The following is a 13992-nucleotide window of genomic DNA, read 5'->3' on the forward strand; positions in this document are numbered from 1 at the left end:
TTCGTTTTTTACCGATATAAAAACTGAAAGGCGTAGTCACGACTCCACATGGCCACACCCCCGAGATTATGAAATTTGTTTTGATGATTACACCCCTATTCATAGTACAGAAGAAATCAAAATAAATTAATCTACTGTATCTCAAATTTAAAACATTTTGCTATACAGGGCCGGAACACAAATTCCAAGTGAAACGATTTGTCGCGAGGTTCCCATGTCATGTTTGAGAGGTTGCCATTTCATAATGTTCCGAAAAGATCACAAAATTTAAAAAAAAATCTTAGCTTAAAAGATATATAATAAACAAATAATATTATAGTCCTTGTACAAAATTTTACTTTTAACAGCAAGGGCAACCAGCATCGTTTTGTCAAAGCTTTCTTTCTTTGTGCTCTATGGTTCAATTACTGTAAGAGGCTAATACTAGTATACTAGTATATGTTTTGCTTTCATGAAGTTCAGTATGCAGTCTTAACTCATTAAAGCCGTAGAAAGACAAAGTCAGTGCATATTTACAATCGTTGACATACATATGTAAGTATTTTGACACAGCTTATAGCTATATTCCAGTGCGTGTCTCCCTGTACTCGTAAAAGTTACGGGATCCATTTCACTTCCCAGTAAGATATTCTATTTACATATGTATTAGGGTGTCCCAAAAATATAAAAGTTGTTTTTTTTTAATGCATACCCTCTAATTATTTTCGTATCGTATTAAAATGCATGTAAATAAATTTTCATGTACGTAGGACCATAGCAAGCCGTGCCGACTTGCATTGATACATGTCAGTACTTGTTAACTTTGGCGCGCGCGAATATCTTATCGGTGTTTGGTCATTATTGTTTTTTCTTCTTTGTGAACGCATTGTTTTCATTCAGTCGAGATGTCAGTGGAATTACGCAGTTCTAGAAAAGGCATATTTTTAATAGGCGATGCTAAACACCAAATTACTGGTTCAAAACTATCATCTAATTGTCAAGTATTGGCGGTACTATTTTATAATATTCGTGAAGTGAACTTAAGTGTTAGCGAAAGCGCAAATCTCACTATAAAAGAATGTATTATTTATTGGGAAAAAGTCCGTATACCGACTAAAGCTTTACCTAACTGTGTAAAAAGTTAGTTGCTTTATACCAAGTCTGGAGAGATTTGCAAAAAAAACGCGAACAAAACACAACCCATATTCAAACAGCGTCGCCAAGAGTTCACTGAAAGTTTGGACAACTTGTTCGATATTGCACATGCCGATGCCCTTTAATTAATAAAAATAAATGAAGACAGAACATTTTTGGAGCGGCAGAGAGAGCCAGGAAGACCCGGTCACTTAGCTGGAGTTGATAAAAAGTTGCCCGACAAAGAGGAAAAATCGCGCCTTAGAAATATCAAGGAACAAGAACGTCGAGATAAATATTATGCATCCCTTACTGCTTCGACTTCATCTCATCAAGAACAATCTTCTTCTGATCCTGATTTGATGGAAGTAATAAACGTACAAGATAATTTGGCCACAGCGACTGAAATTGCACTGCCCGATAATAATGAAACGCCAACGAACAAACATTTGATAACACCAAAATTAGTGGCAGCTTTGGACAGGTGTCAGTTAAGTATGAGAAATTCTGTGTACATTATCGAGGCTACTATTGAGTCACTAGGTCTCAATACTGACGATTATCCCATAAGTAAGTCCACCATTCAAAGGATTCGTACAGAAAAACGAAAAGAGCGGGCAGAAGCTATTAAAGTCGATTTCGGAAACCACCTACCAGATTTTGTGACTGTTCATTGGGATGGAAAACTGTTGCCAGCTTTAGACGTACGTAAATGTAAAGAAGAACGCCTTCCAATAGTTATTTCATATGGTGATAAAGAACAACTGATCGCGGTGCCAAAGTTGGACAGCTCCACTGGAAAGGAACAAGCACAAGCAGTTTGGATTGCGATTACAGACTGGAATCTTACAGATAAAGTCGAAATTCTTTGTTGCGACACAACTGCTTCAAACACTGGTCGTATCAATGGTGCCTGCGTGCTTCTGGAACAAAAATTGAATAAAGATGTGCTTATTTTTGCTTGCCGTCATCACATCTATGAATTAGTATTGAAAGGAGTATTTGAAGCTAAAATAAGCCAAGTGACTAGCAGCCCTGATATTCCATTATTCAAAAAATTTCGAGATAACTGGAACAACATCGATCCCAAAAAAGTAGAAAGTCCTTCTTCATGGTCTAGTAATGCTTCTTATCTGCGAATTAAGGAGCAGATGAAGACGTTGAGAGCCGTCAATGATACTGCAGAGAGAGCTGTTAAATTGATGCAAGATTTCCATGGAAAAATCACCGTTGAAGAGGAACAGAAGCAATTTTTACTGCGCTGCGTACAGGAACACAGACTCATATACCCTGACTGTAAAAAGAAAACTTTAAAAAGAAAATATAATAAATAATATTCAGTAAATAATAAATAAAGTCCTTTTAAAAAATAAATATTTCATTTACTTTAAATAGTGTTCAATTTCATTATAAAAAAAAAATAATATTTTCCTATAGGATTCTCATACAATATTTTTCTTAAATGTTTGGCATCAAGTCGGCACGGGTTACCGTTATCCGATTTCGATAATATTTAATATTTAGGTTCTTAAGATCAACTAGAAGAAATATAGAGGGTATGCGTTTTCAAAATCGAAAAAAAAAATTCGCCCTTATAGGATGGGACACCCTAATATGTATATCTTTAAGAGAGCCAAAGATGGCACTGTTATGTATGTAAATGAAGTTATTTCCTATGACACGTGATGTGAAAGAGTAAGCATTTTTATGTGGACAAAAATATTTTGACATTGCATTCAATCAGTTCTCATTTGTTTCGTGCTCATTAAAGACAGTTTATTGTTATTTATAACTCCAGCTTATAAATCTGTTACCAGCTTAAATAAATTTTTTTGACAATTTTTCTTATTTCTGTACCGTTATTTAATGACAAGAAAGGAACAGTGATGCCAAAATTCGAAAAAAAAACGTCAGATTAGGAAAAAAACAGGAAAAACAAGAAAGGAAGCTAGCTTCGGCAAGCCGAAGCTTATATACCCTTGCAGTCATCAAATATTTCGAACAAAATACACAAAGGCTAAACAACATCGAAGCAACGACGACTTTTCTATTAATTTTTCATATTTTTGACTATTGTTCATATGACAGCTATATGATATAGTCGTCCGATTTTGATAAAATTTTATTTGTTATTCAAGAGTCGTTAGAAAACTCTATATTCCAAAAATTATGATTTTCTGATGAGAAATAACGATGTTATCATTTTATTTCCGTTAATTCTATATAGATTTTTCGATCTTTCCTATGGCAGCTATATGATATAGTTGTCCGATTTTTATGAGAATTTATTTATTTATAAACCAAGGCTAGTTAAATACTCAAAAAATCATAGTCGTGTGATGAAAAACAATCACCTTATCAATTAATTTCCATTAATTCTATATATATTTTTTTATCTCTCCTATGGCAGTTATATGATAGAGTTATCCGATTTCGATAAAATTTAACCCGAAATTCAATAGTAACTAGAAAACGCCATGTGGAAGAAATCAAGTCGATCTGATCAAAAACAACGGCGTTAGAATTTTGTATTTCAATCTCTTGTATGGGAGCTATCCTATATAGTCGCCCGATCCGGCCCGTTCCGACTTATATACTGCGTGCAATAGCTACACACCTTTTGGGAAAGTTTCAGCAAGATAGCTTTAAAAATGAGAGACTAGTTTGGGCAGAAACGGACAGGAGGACAGACGGACAGACGGACAGACGGACAGACGGACAGACGGACAGACGGACAGACAGACAGACGGACAGACGGACAGACGGACAGACGTACAGACGTATTTCGATTCAGATGGTGATGCTGATCAAGAATATATATACTTTATGGGGTCTAAGGTGTCTCCTTCACTGCGTTGCAAACTTCTGGCCAAAATTATAATACCCTTTGCTCTGCAAGGGTATAAAAAGGATTAAAATATTATAAAAAGGGTAGAAAAAAGGTCAAAAAGTTAGTTTACAGTTATTTTATTTTTTATTATTAAGATAATAGTTTTAAGGCATCTTCGATTATTTTTCCTTCGTCATTATTGCTGTCCTCATAAGTTGTCATGGAGCCAATTAATTGGAGATACTTTTCGGGCAAGTTATAATTAAAAGAACATAATTTATGGCAATGCAATCCGAATCTGAAGAATGAATACATGTACATGAATGAATAGCTATCGCAGCTTCTTGGCGAAAAGTTTCTGAAGATTTGACCGGCTCGAACCTAATTTTACTTTATTTCACTAAACTTGATGTATTTTGCTCTTGTTTTATCGTCATGTGCGCTCTTATTTGGTCAATTTTACAGTTAATAGTGCATTTGCAGTATTTGCAATAAGCCCTGTTAATGTCTGAATTATATCGCCTAATCCAATCTTTAAAATCGGGCTGCAGTAGCCAGACATCCCGAAACTTTTGCTTATACATTTCTTTTGTCATTTTTAATAAAAAAAAAACAAATTTTGAAAGTGCGTGTTCAGTACCGAAAGAGAGAGTGCAAGTAAATCGTAAAAGATTTGTTTTTCGATGAATTTTTTACCGAACTGTCGATATCAGCATGGCAGACGAAAAGTTGCCACCTGTTTAATATTTTACAGCTGATAAAAAAATTAAATTTGAGCGCGAAAACAACTATTTTAGAAAAAAAAATTAATATTAGATTTAAAAAAAAGGACAGATTCGGGATCCGTGCGGGAACACGCCTGGCCACTGGCCGTCGGAGATCCGATCCGTCGTCCGGGTACCGATCCCCGCTCCGGCCAGTCAACCGCGGGTGCTCCGTGTACGGCCGGTGAGGTAGCCGGGGGAGGGTGTCTGCCGCGGTCGTGCCGCTGGCCCGTCAACCGGGGTGGCCAGCAGACCTGGACAGGATGTGAGCGGCCGGTCCCGTCAGCCGGGAGTCGGTTGCCTGTACCTGATCCCTCCGGGTCGCTCCTTGGCTGGCGGCAACGCCAGCGCTGCTGGTCGGTGGCCGGCAACGGCCTTACCCGCCGCAGGGGTTTGGGTGGCGACGCGGTGGCCACTGCCGCGACGACCGCTGTGTCGTCAGGTGACGTAGGCGCGCGTGTGGTTGTTATAGCGGCCGACTGAGTGGTGGCTCCTGCCACGGGGATCGCCGTGAGAATCGTTCGGGCGGCTGCCCGCACGGCTTCGCGCTGCTGGGAGGCGGCCGAGGTTGTGGGGCCCTCGGGGGAAGCGGTCAGCTTCTTGAGGTGCTGCTGCAGTGCCTCGTTGCCCGTGGGTATTCTGGCTCCTGCCCGGGCCGTCGATGCGCCTGTGGGGGGTGGTCGGTTCGGGATCCGTCCCGTCTTGTGGGTTGTGAGCGAGGGCGGGTAGTCCCGCGGCAGCGTCGCCAGTGGCCTGCACCGCCATGTTGGCAGCGGTGTCGACCCCGGCTGAGGCTGTGGTGGGTATGTCCGGGTACGGGCCGGGCCCAAATAACTCTTCGTACGAGGACGGCGGGGTTTCCTCTCGCACGGGTGGCGTCCTCGGCGGGCTCTCGCCCACGTGCCCGCTGACTTCTCCATCTGAGAGCACGATGGTGGCCTCTGCCGACCCCCGTTGCTCCTCTTCGTCCGAGTTGAGCGTAAGGACCTCAGCGTCGAAAACCTCCTCATATGTTGCGCCCAGTGGGCCTACGGGGATCGGCGTGGCGGTGGCTGGTTGCTGCGACGCACAGTGGATCCAATAGCTCTGCTAGCAGAATTAAATTAATAACTTTAGTAAATTAATAGATATTTTAATGAAGACAAAATGAAAATGATTTGTACTTAAAATTTTTAATTAATTTTACGTATATTATCCAAATTTCAATGTCCTACGTTAGGTATTTCCCATAGCTCCCATACAAATGTTAAAAAAAAAACCATATTCAACAATGTACATTTTCACATTTTTTTTTTAAATTTTTAAGTGTTTTGTTTTTTAATTTACATTTTAACTAATTAGTTTGTTTTCTAAATATTTATCGTTAATCGTTACTATTATTCTGAATCTGAATCTGAATCTTCAGAATCATAATTTAAATGTGGGAAATTTATTAAAAGGCCAGTAACAACTTTATCAAATTTAATGGACTTAACAGAATTTGTTGACATTTTAGACAATGATGTTATAAGTGGATCTGAAGACACGAGTAATGCGTGCATAACATCTTCCATTGTATTAGTTCGATTGTTCTTTCGAGAATGATTCTCCCGTATATTCCGGCAATCTTTATTTCTGGATTTCAGGGCTTCTTCAGACATCATGCCAATAGGAAGACCAACATGCTTTATGATGTCTGCACCATATATTAATATCTTCTGGACAGATGATGGCATATAAAACCATGGATATAATTCGACAAGCATTTCAGCTGATTTCATTGCAAATGAACTAAATGCATCGATATTGATTTCATAGCCACTAGTTAATGCACGACAAATGACACTAAAATTATAAATGAGTGCCTCACTAACTCCTGTGATGCGTGATACCAAATCAGGTTGGCTGAAAAATCGTCGAACTGTATTACCATTGTTGGTGTTGCCACCAGCAGCCATTGGTATGTCCACTAAAATGCCCATTTCTTTCCTTAGTTCTGACTGTATTTTTAATTTTCTAGCTTCCACCTCCGGCTTATCTGTGCCGCGAACTTACCATTTTTTAATGGATCCTACAAAATAAATGTAAAACACATTCAAAAAAATCTAATCCACGCATGAAGACTAGATAAGCCATACTTCAATAGATCTGAGTCAACCGGGTAACGCTTCACCAAATCCAAATTGTTCATGACTTTAGGTACTGCTCTACAAATTCCACATGTCTGTGTGGATGCTTCTGCTAGAACACCAAATGTTTTACCATCCACCATCGTCAGATGAAATTCATGGAGTATGGTATATGAGCTGGTTAGTGTTGGCTTGATGGACTTTATTTAGCTTATAACATTGTCAGTCTCTAAAGTTATTAATTCACTTGCCTCTTTCTGACAAATGAGTTTTATGGGACGACAATAGCGGGTTGATGAAGGTCGCATGTTCTTCCACAATACTGTCGAACCAAGCTGAACTTGTAATGGTGCAAGGCAAACAGTAAATAAATGCTGATCGACCATACTTGTGGAACTTTTGGCGATAGGTCGCGTGGCCACTGCTTCCATCGCAACCCCATTTGTATATTGCAGTCAAACTTCAGTTATTATTTTCCTCTAAAACATGATTTTCAACAACCTGCGAGTGCGCATTTATGATACGGCTTACCGTATGGTCTACTAAATTCTGTAGAGCTATTTCAGCAGAATAATTGGTTACTTTTAGTCCGTCTGGGTAGCGCATAATCTTTGCTTTTTGCAGCCTATGGTTGTTGGGGTATATATCAGCATTCCTCTCTTTGGCACTTAATCGAGTTAGCTGGTATGTATGTTTTGAGTGCCCAACGTCTACATAAAGTGCAAGCGCTTCTTCAGGCGAGAAGGGATCAGGTAATTTAACTGGTGTGTCCAATGACTTCTTTATTTGTTGTGCAGCAGTCGCATCTGTATTTAATGTGGCAACAATTTTTTGAAGCCGTTCGCATTCCAGATTTATACAAACTGGAACTTGTAGCCACCAAACAAACTGGAAATTGTTCACAAGTTGCTTGTTTCATTAGAGTAGACACTTCTTTTGACCTGCGCCTTAGGGCACAAATCACCAAAATCCGTTTTAGGCCTACCAATATCTGATGTTGACGTGAAATGATATAAAATGAGCGGCATATCAAGCCATTTCTGATTTTTTTTTCTCAAAAAACTTTGTGTTGTAATAGCATTCCTTCCATTTGACTAAAAGCCTGCTTACAAAATTAGTCAATTTTTTATTAATTTCTTTAATATCGTTATCAGATAAGTTTATGTTCTTCAAAATTGTGCCAAAAACATTTTCATTTAGCAACAACACCAACCAACGCGTTCTGTTTTGCATGTGGCTTTGCGAAAGTGTCGCATCAAGGAAATTGTGATGCGACACTTTCGCAAAGCCACATGCAAAACAGAACGCGTTTTGGGACTGACATTTCACCTAAAAAGTGCAAGAGACTTAAGAGTTGGACGTAGTTGGTTATCATTTTGGACATTATAAGGGATACAAAAGTTATTTATATTAATATACTTAAATATATCACTTCTTTTGATAATTTAATACGAATCACAAATAACCTCAAATCTTTGTGTAAGCACGTGCCGCAAATAAGTTAAGTATATAAGCTTGCAGCTGATCAGCGATGCACTAAAAAGCTCATTCAAAAGCTTTTTTGAACTTTGCAGAGTATTACCAATTAAAAAAATCAAAACTAAACGCAATATTTATACTTAAAAAAAAATAGGTAAAAAACAAACATTTTAATCAACGATCAACTATTTTATATTATTTTTAGGCTTTTAGTACATTCATCTTAAACATTGCAATGTATGTTTTACATAAAACGGTTTAACTTAAAAATTTTTTTTACCTTTTTTTTTTTTTTTTTTTTTTGAAGTTAACTCCACAGGTATGTTAATGCAGCAGCGTTGTACCGAACTGTACGAACTTGATTAGGATAACAACGTTTGGTACAAATATCACAAACATGTATACAAGTTGTGTTAATAGCATTCTCGAATGCCTGCAGATTATAAGCTCTGCTCTGTGTTTTTGATGCTAATTGTTCCCGTCGTTTCAGTAATCGACCATTTCTATCAACTTCACTTTCTTTAGCTCGTTTTGCTTTATAATTTTCTTTCGCTTTTTGAAGCCTTCGTTTACGCTGTGTTGCAGTTTCTTTCATAATTATTATTATTATTAAGCTTACCCCGTTTGTTGTCAGATTGATCTGAATTGATCTGATGTGTTTCACAGTGACAATGATACCCATGTTGATGGGATTGATAAAACCTAAGTTATCCGCCATTTTGTAGAGGCCGCCATCTTGGATTTTAATTTTATATAGTACATTGTATTCTACTTGTTGAGACCTCTCATTTGATACCCATATTGATGGGATTGATAGAACCTACGTTATCCGCCATTTTGCGGCCGCCATCTTGGATTTACAATGTTATTGATATTACTATATTGTATTGTCATCGGATCGGAAGCTGTGTACCAAATTTCAGATCAATCTGACAACAGGAAGGTACTTAAATTTCAATTTCTAATAAAACAGTTTAAATATACTTTTATTCTGCTAGATTTTAAATTGGGATGGCGCCCCCTCCAAATGGGTGTCCTCGGCGTTTGCCTCCCGGCTCGTCTCGAAAAGCGAGGCCACCATGTCCTCCAGTGTGAGCCGCTCACACCATGGGCTGATGGCGGGCGACGTTTGGCTGTCGCTGGCGGCGGCGGCCAGCGGTGGTGCTGACTCGGTAGCGGCTGGTGCCGTCGGTATAGGTAGCCGTGCGGCGCGCCTTGCGTTGGCGGCGTTGGCCGCGATGCTGAGCCTCTCGAGTACATTGTGGCTGCTGTGGCCGTGGTGTCCGCGTTCTCCCCTGGGTCCCGCGCGGCATGCCTGTCGCGCCGGTGTCGGTGATGGTGGCGTCGTTCGTCCCCAGAGTGGTGCGGATGACGGCGGTGGGTGTGTCGACGGTGCTCCCGTGGCATTTTGGCGTCTTGGTTTTTACTTGAATTGAGTCGTTTGGAAAATGGAATTCGCGCTGTGCTTATCGATTGCGATAGCGCGACGTCCCGCGTGTATCGAAGTTGATTTTCGTCGATCTCCAGCTCCATAAACGAATGTGTGAGATCTATGAAGAGTAAACAAGTGTATAAGTAGTGCCCAATCCCTCTCTCTTTTTTTCCCGGTTGGTGAATTGTGTCCCGTTGTCGCAAACCAGACTCTTTGGAACTCCGAAGCGACTCAGAATCCGTTCTCGAAATGCTCGCTCGAGGTACGGTACCGTGGCCCGTCGCAGTGGGACTTGCTGAACGAATGTGTGAGATCTATGAAGAGTAAACAAGTGTATTAGTAGTGCCCAATCCCTCTCTTTTTTTTTTTTGTTTTCTCTGTGCCATCTGCTGGAGGGTGGCGCCTATCCTATGCTCCTGCTCTCCTATATTTCCTTAGGATCAGAGTCAGCGTCAGAGTGGAGGCGTCCTGGTTGACGTCTTGGTGTTCGTCGTCGTCCTCGTTGCCTTGATGATACGGTTTCAGGTTGTTTATGCTGGCCGTGCGGCGGCAGCGGCTTCCGATGTTTGCCGAGAGAAACTTGACCACTCGGAATGGGCCTTCGTATTTTGCGGCCAGTTTGGCTGCGGCGAGCGAGAACGAGGGATCCCAATGGTGGCTTCCACTCTCGTCGTCGCAAATTGTAGTGCCGGCCTTGCTCGGCCGTGGCACGCTCGGCGTTGTCGCGGGCAACTTTAAATATGTTGAGCAGCTGTTCGCTCCTCTCTGCAGGGGAAATCAGGGCTGTGCCTCTTCCTGTGGTGACTTCATCATAAAGTGTGTTCGGTAGCCATAGTTCCCGGCCTTGGACCAGAAAGGCGGGGCTGAATCCTGACGTATCCGACGCTACTGTTGACGAACTGCTGGAGCTCCAATGCCCACCGAGCGATCCTGCCCGTGGGGTTGTTGATGGAGTTCAACCACTTTAGCGAGTGGTGGTCGGTGAGCACCTCGAAACGGTACCCTTCGAGATAGCAGCGCATCTTACGGATGGCCCATACTATCGCGAGGCATTCCTTTTCTGTAACAAAGTAGTTGACGTAAGCGATTACGCGTTCCTGCTGGTCGATGGTCTGGGTGAGTACGGCTCCAACGGCGTATTCGCTTGCGTCGGTCTGGAGTACGAATTTCTCCTCGAAATCCGGGCACGCCAGAATCGGTGCCTCCGTTATTAGGTCCTTCAGCTGCTGGAACGCCTGTTACTGTTTCTCCGTCCATCTCCAACTTTGATCCTTCTTGAGCAGCGAGGTGCTTCGCGAAGTTCGGCACAAAGCGTCGGTACCAAGACGCTATACCGAGGCATCGGCGAAGCTCCTTCAGGTTCGTAGGTGAGTCAGTTCCCGGATGGTCGCGACCTTGTCGGGGTCGGTCTGTATGCCGGCTTCGCTGATTACGTGGCTAAGATATTTTATGCTCCGCTGGAAGAACTGGCACTTGTCACGATTGAGCCGGAGGTTGGCCTCTCGGAGCCGTCGGAACACATCGCGTAAGTTCCGCACGTGCTCGGAGAATGTGGCCCCGACGACGATGATGTCGTCCAAGTAGGCGAAGGGGTGTGGCTCCATGTCCGTCCGATGACGGTGTCCAGCGCCCGTTGAAATGTGGCCGGAGCCGAGTGAAGCCCGAAAGGCATCACCTTCCAGTGAAATAGTCCGCGGCCCAGGACGGTGAATGCCGTGCATTCGCGGCTGGCTGGGGCGACTGGAATTTGCCAGTACCCATTCTTCAGGTCCAACGTTGATATATAGCGGGCGTTTCGCAGCCGCTCCAATATGTGTTGGATCCGCGGCAGTAGGTAAGCGTCGGGAATTGAATTTTCATTTAATTGCCGGTAGTCGAAACACATCCTGACCTCTCCGTTCTTCTTTGCCGCGATGACTATCGGTGCGCTATGTGGGCTCTTGGAAGGCTCTATTCGTCCGTCGCGGAGACGCTCGTCGATCTGTTGGTCGATGACGGCCCTTATCGCGGGATTCCGTGGGTGATATCGTTGTTTGATGGGGCGATCGTGGCGCATCACGATCTTGTGCTCGGCGATGTGGGAGACGTTGGCGATGGTATCAAAGCGGGACAGCTCTCGTTCGAGAAACTTCCCTATCCAGGGCTCTGGGTAGTTTTCCTCGTGGTTACTGGATCTTTGTTCCTCCACGGCGTCGTACCCGGCGTTGGCGATCCCGCAGAATGGTGCCGATGGTTCCACACCGCTGAAATGGACTCTCTTTGCGAAAAGGGTTCCGTTGAACTGCCGTACACGGCTTGGGGCCGTGTACGTACCCATGTGGTTGACGCCGTGTGGGGTACTCCCGGGGCGGAGACGCGTGTATGCAGCCGTGCGATGTCTTCGTGTGCGGTGCGCCCGTGTGGCGGATCCTCGTTGAGCGTCGGGGCGTGGCGCTGGGTGTGCCTGGGCGGCGGCCGATGAATGCGTCCGTGGAGCGGCCTGTGGGTGCGCATGTGTGGCGGCTTCAGAGTGCGCCTGTGAGGCGGCTTTTCGTCGCGTGGTGCGTGGCTCCGGGTGCGCCTCTGAGGCGGCTTGTGGGCGCGCCTGGACGGTGACCTGTGTGTGCGCCTGTGAGACGGCGGGTGTGTGCGCCAATGGGGCGGCTTGTGGGTGCGCCTGGGTGGCGGCTTTGGGGTGCGCCCATGTTTTTTTTTTTTTTTTTTATGCTAATATTAACTTTGGGATGAACCCATGCGGTACGACCGCGAAGTATTGCTTTGCAGGGGCCAAGCCCAAAGTTAGGCGCCTCTTCTTATGCGCTCAAGTCTACGCAATTACTTTGTTATTTGGCCTTCAAAGGCCGTTATCAGCGCCCAGTTTTACTCGCTCGACAGCATGATTGCGATCAGGGTGTCCGGAGAGAGGGCTCCACCAACTTGTACGCCGACTTCATGAATTGCCACTGCAAATCTGTTGCAAACGAAGAAGGCATGTTCGGCGTCCTCTTCGATGCCTGCTCCACACAGCGTGCAGTCGCCGACGGTTTCGTGCCCAAACCTTTTAAGGTAGCCGCGGAAGCACCCATGCCCGCTGAGGATCTGTGACAGGTCGAAATTAACCTGGCCGTGCTTCCTGTCCATCCAGCATGCCAGATCTGGGATCAGGCGGTGGGTCCACCAGCCCTTCGTCGAGGCATTCCACCATGGCAAGATAAAATGCTTAGCGCACGAAGGTTTGTGCGTATGGCACCGGTTACAGGGCCGAATGAGCGTAGGGAAAGCTTCCTTAGCGAGGAGGTCGATTGGCACCATACCCGCAATCACAAGGGCGGCATCGTCCGACATCGTCCTGAAGCCAGAGCAAAACCGGACCGCACAGAGGCGGTAGGTGCTGGCTATCCCGCGGTAGTAGTAGTTGGCGTAGATAGGGCTGTATGCCAGATTGGAGCAGCATACAGAATGATTGCCCTTACCACGCTCATTAATAGCTGCCGTCTCTGTTGCTTGGGGCCTCTGGAGTTGAGCATTATTCTAGAGAGTGCTTGCCCAGCCACCGCCGCTTTCCTATTGACAAAGTCCAAATGCTCTCTAAAGCACAAACGGGTGTCGATCATCACCCCTGAAACCGTATAGCTCGCTTGGAGTTAAGAATTTGGTCGCCAACCCTGATCCTAGCCGTCTCAACGGTTTTACGGCTTCTGACAAGCACAGCCTGGGTTTTGTGGGCTGCCAGCCGCGTTCAGCCAATGTATGATGGATCGGATGCATGAGCTGCATGACTCCTCTGCCTCGTGGATGTTCTTCTCTACTGTCACAAGGGCCACGTCATCAGCGAAGCCAATGAGACGCGTCCGAGGGGGAGTTGGCAATCGTAAGATACCGTCATACATTGCATTCTATAGTGGAGGACCGAGGACTGAGCCCTGGGGGACTCCAGCGCTAACAGAGTACTGAGTGGTACCACTATCAGTTGCTACCTCTAGCCACGGAAGTAATCTCTTATGAGGTTTAGGAGGTGATTCGGCACGTTGAACGCTGAAAGCGCCCGCAGGATGCTGCTCCAGTCAGCCGAGTTCAAGGCATTCTTGATGTCAATAGTAACAATGAGGCAGTACTCTTTCTCACCCCCTTTCCATCGCGTGCCCTCTATCGCTTTGGAAGCAATGTCCACAACCATCCCAATAGCGTCTAGGGTCGACCGGGGCTTGTGGAATCCAAATTGCGTGTGGGCGAGGCCGCCGCCCCTTTTAATGGCCGTTTCCAGACGGCTGGCTATTAGGCCTTCAA

At 44.3% G+C, this 13992-nt stretch overlaps 1 protein-coding gene across 1 annotated transcript in view; it reads left to right on the forward strand.

Moving 5' to 3' along the window:
* The first annotated feature begins 463 nt into the window (after positions 1-463).
* The window catches only part of LOC108098859 (aminopeptidase N), a 304344-nt gene continuing 290815 nt past the window's right edge, over positions 464-13992 (forward strand). Inside the window, exon 1 of the mRNA XM_043208485.1 lies at positions 464-534. The gene's annotated coding sequence lies outside the window, so the exon portion shown is untranslated. The remainder of the gene's footprint in view (positions 535-13992) is intronic.

Source organism: Drosophila ficusphila, unplaced genomic scaffold (assembly GCF_018152265.1).
Source record: "Drosophila ficusphila isolate 14025-0441.05 unplaced genomic scaffold, ASM1815226v1 contig_470, whole genome shotgun sequence".
Lineage (NCBI taxonomy): Eukaryota > Metazoa > Arthropoda > Insecta > Diptera > Drosophilidae > Drosophila > Drosophila ficusphila.